The 4196-nt window shown below is 33.4% G+C and overlaps 1 long non-coding RNA gene across 1 annotated transcript; it reads left to right on the plus strand.

Annotated features, from left to right (window-relative positions):
• Positions 1-397: 397 nt before the first annotated feature.
• LOC129012769 (uncharacterized) lies at positions 398-3331 on the plus strand. Its single transcript, XR_008493712.2, has 3 exons — positions 398-450; positions 1591-1757; positions 3052-3331. It is a non-coding gene; the product is annotated as an uncharacterized LOC129012769 (long non-coding RNA).
• The last annotated feature ends 865 nt before the right edge of the window (positions 3332-4196 follow it).

Here is a 4196-nt window from a genome sequence, read left to right on the forward strand (position 1 = left end):
ACACCAACTTGACTTATCCAGCTGTTTAAAATGTGCCAGCTTAAGGAGTATAAAGCAATATCTTCTTGTTTTAATTTATAGTTTTCCGTTTCTAATGTGTTTTAAAGTCTGTTGTTGTTTTGATGCTTTCGGCTTTGTCAAATGCTTTAATATAACCTTTATTCATTTTTCATTTGTTTTCATCTTTCTTCTGGTTATTGTTGATAATGATGATTTGCAGGAGCTCTTTGCATATTCTTAGTCAGTCCTTGATGTTTTTTGATATTGCAAATATTTCTCTCAATTGGGCAGAGGGAAAATGTACGGCATAGTGGTAAAGAATATGGATTCTTCATTTACTTTCCAAGTAATCTTAGACAAGTTACTTAACTAGATTTTTGTTGGTTTTCTTTTTCAGTCATCAGCAAAATGAGCATAAGGACTCCCTGGCACACAGTAAACACTATATAGGTATTAGCTCTTATCATCTCTTTTTTGATTTTATTCATGGTGTTTTTGTTTAAGATAAATTCTTCATGTTGAGTTGTAATTGAATTTTTTATAGTTCAGTGTTTGTGGATTTTGTTTAGAAAGTCTTACTTCACTCCTATATCACAAAGTGTTACACTGTCTTTTCTTCTATTAAATTTGTTGTCTGACTCTTCACTTGTGGACCTTTAATCTATTGAATATATTGTAATTTTAACACTGAATGTGGTATTAGATAAAGATTCAGTTTTCTTTTTTCTCCAGGTTGAGCCATTTGTGACAATCTCAACTGCAAAGCCCCATTCATTCGTGTGGCCACCTAACCATTTATATTTTTAAAATGTGACACAAGCAAACTGTAAACTAAGAGTGTAACAATAGCTTTGATATTAGTGTTGAAATGGAGAATACGACTTGGAATAGGTGGGAAGGAGCACCTGAGTTTATGGTCTAATCTGCCCCCAGAGAAATCAAAGATTTTGTGAGCTACAATTTCTGATTCTATGATATAAGTAATCATTTGACTCTAATAAAATAATTTTGTCACCTTTCAAAAGGAATCTTGATTACATGCTAAATGACTGCATCCATATGGTTTTGGAATTGCTATTTAAAAGACAAAGCTTTCCTTTTTAAGCTCTCTCTGTGTTCCTTTCCCTCCTCACCCCAATATAATCTGATTTAGTTAAGAGTGGACGTGAATGGATTCTATTTCTTCAAGGAAATAAAAAAAAAATCTCATTCACAATTACTGTAATTATTAGGTATGGAACAGAGAAAGAAGAGAAAAGGAATGTAAGATGATGATAGGTTAAAAGGATCATGGGCGTCGAAGGTAGATGTCTTTGGGATGTAAATCTTGGCTAAATAATTTTTAATACACATGTCTACTCCAATACTCAGTTTTCTCATCCTTACTGCATACATTTGTGGTGTTATTTTAATAAAAGAACAGACCTCTTAAGTTTCTAGCCAAATGTTTGGTAATATAATAGTCAATACATGTTAATCTTCCTTCTTTTGCTTTCTTAAATATAAAATTAGAAAGTCAATTTACAATTATAAATGCAATTTTCTTTATAAAGATAATGTTTTAACTGGCTTACATTTTATGTTTTTCAGACTTGCATCATTTATATTTTTAATTCATCAAGGATGAGAAAATTGATTAACACAAAATCTTTTCATGTCTTTTCTGATGAGGGACTAGCTGAGTCCAAGAAGAGAAGCCCTTGAAGAGTGTATTGAATTTTAGACAAGCATTCACACATTGGCTTCTTTGGTGCCAGGTAATTAGAATTTGTAATTTGGTATTAATTAAATTGCAGACTACACAAAGGCCTTGATCAGTGGCCTTTTGACTGCCTCCACCCTTTTTGGAGGAAACAAACAAAACACAAATTAGCCTTTAAAAATATGCCCATTGATTTCTCCTCATCTCCCCAAACATATACAACCCCACCAGATATATATTTATGTTGGGTATAATGTCAACATATATCAAATGTGCCAATTAAACACAGAGCTCCTCTAAACTACTGAGCATGTTATTATTATTATTTTAATTTTTAAAACATTTCTAACTTAACAGAAACATTGGCTGGGCAGCACTAATTGTATCATTCCTATGTACTACCAACTTCTCACCAGTATTGAGCTTGATCTTCAAAACTCTCCCCAGATAGGGCTATTTTTCCTTTGGCTCTATTCTTATTCCTTCCTGTTTTCCCTCCTCTGTTTTTGATGCTTTTTATTTTGGTTAGCATGTTTCTGATCAGCATGAAAACTGCCCAGAAGCTTTCCTGTCTTGCAGAACTAGTTAATGAGATTGTTGCTGCCTTCAGATTCTATAAAGGACTTCTCAAATATTGGGTGAGATTAAAGTCAAAATCAAGAGAATTTATATTTCAGTTGAATCTATGTAAGTCTGTTAAAAAAGTAATGGGCTCAGGGTCAAACATCAGTAATTGACCCTCACTCTACAGATTATTAATTGTATGACTGTATTTCTCAGTCTTCTCATCTATAAAACCAGGTTAGCAAAAACTGCCTGCCTACTTCAAAAGGCACATATAAAAACTAAACTAAAAGCCATACAAAACAAAGTGGATAGCTCATTTGCTTTACTTGGAATGACAATTCAACATAGTATTTTAAATTCCTGTCTTTTAAAACAGTGATTTCACACATATTGGCTCATTAAATTCTTCTTATTATCAAGAGTTGCTTAATACATTTGAGAACACAAAACAATGGCCTTTTCTGTCCCTTTTTTAGATGGTAATTATTCTTTAGTAAAGTCGGGTTGTTTTAATTGAAAATGAATTTAGGTTTTTAATCAGGATTAGCACAAGTCGATGTGTTCTCAGTTGTTGAAAGTTAAACTAGTATTGCTATATTTCAATGATTGCTAGAATAAAGAAATAAAAAATAAAGAAATTTTGAGTAAAGCTTTATGAGTTATATAAATGCATAATTATATTTGCATAGATAAACAATAAACTTTTTTTCTATTTTTGGTAAGTAATAAGTTAATATGTAAGAATGAAAATGATTCAAATATTTGGCTGTTTCTAATCTTAGATTAAAGAATGAAGAAAGGATCAAATCGAGACATCCAGGGGGAAAGAGTTCCCTGGCAAAACTCCAATCTGCCTGAGCACTGAGGTGGAGCCACAGAAGTCCTGGTCATTTGCAACCGGGAGGAGCCTGGCCCCTCCTCTTCCTGTGTGGAATCTGGGATTTAATCTGTGAGGAGGGAAAGCCACGGGCAGGAAGCACAGGCTCTCACTTCACTAAGAGTCTCTGTTTCCCCTTTTTATTTCTTTATGCCTAATAAATCCCATTTTTCTTACTCTTCAAATAGTCTTCAACCCAAAATTTTCATGACCATGGAACAAGGACCCCATCTTTAGCTGAACTAAGGAAAAGTCCTGCAACAAAATTCTTTGCTAAAAATACTCTGAGGTTGCCTTTTCCTTCTTAATCTTAAAAGAAATACATTTCAAGGGTTAATGTTTTAGTAATTCAAAAATTATCAAGCATTTGTTCACAACCATAAGATGTGCATTGTTTTATATTCCTACTTAATAATAGACTATAATTGTCTAATTAGACTGCCGATGTTGATCTTTGTGGCTCATTGCATTGATTACAAGCAGTGTTTTGGGTTTGTGTGTGTGTGTCAAATTTAGGGTTTTTTGGCATGGCTGCTGGTAGCCTGTATCCAGTATCCTGTATTAATTCTAATATTTGCATTTTGAACGTATTTACAAGTTGCTAAAATAGCAAAGCTTCAAGACGAGCCTGGCTGATATGGCAAAACCCCGTCTCTACTAAAAATACAAAAATTAGCCTGGTGTGGTGGTGCACGCCTGTAATCCCAGCTACTGGGAAGTCTGAGGCAGGAGAATCTCTTGAACCCAGAAGGCGGAGGTTGCAGTGGGCCGAGATCGCACCACTGCACTCCAGCCTCGGCGATAGAGTGAGACTACATCTCAAAATAAAATAAAATAAAATAAAAATAGCAAAGCTATGTATGGTTTCTCTGAGTTTTGTAATTTATCATTGTTAACTGCAGAAATTTATTATATGAGACATATAAGTGAATTTGGATTGGGTTTAATTTTATATTTTTGAATATAGTTCTTCAAGATAAATTTTATCTTAGACCTCAAGAAATAAAAATAAATTAGATATACAAACAAACACAAATGTATGCAGTCCTT

This window comes from Pongo pygmaeus, chromosome 15 (genome assembly GCF_028885625.2).
Source record: "Pongo pygmaeus isolate AG05252 chromosome 15, NHGRI_mPonPyg2-v2.0_pri, whole genome shotgun sequence".
Taxonomy (NCBI): domain Eukaryota; kingdom Metazoa; phylum Chordata; class Mammalia; order Primates; family Hominidae; genus Pongo; species Pongo pygmaeus.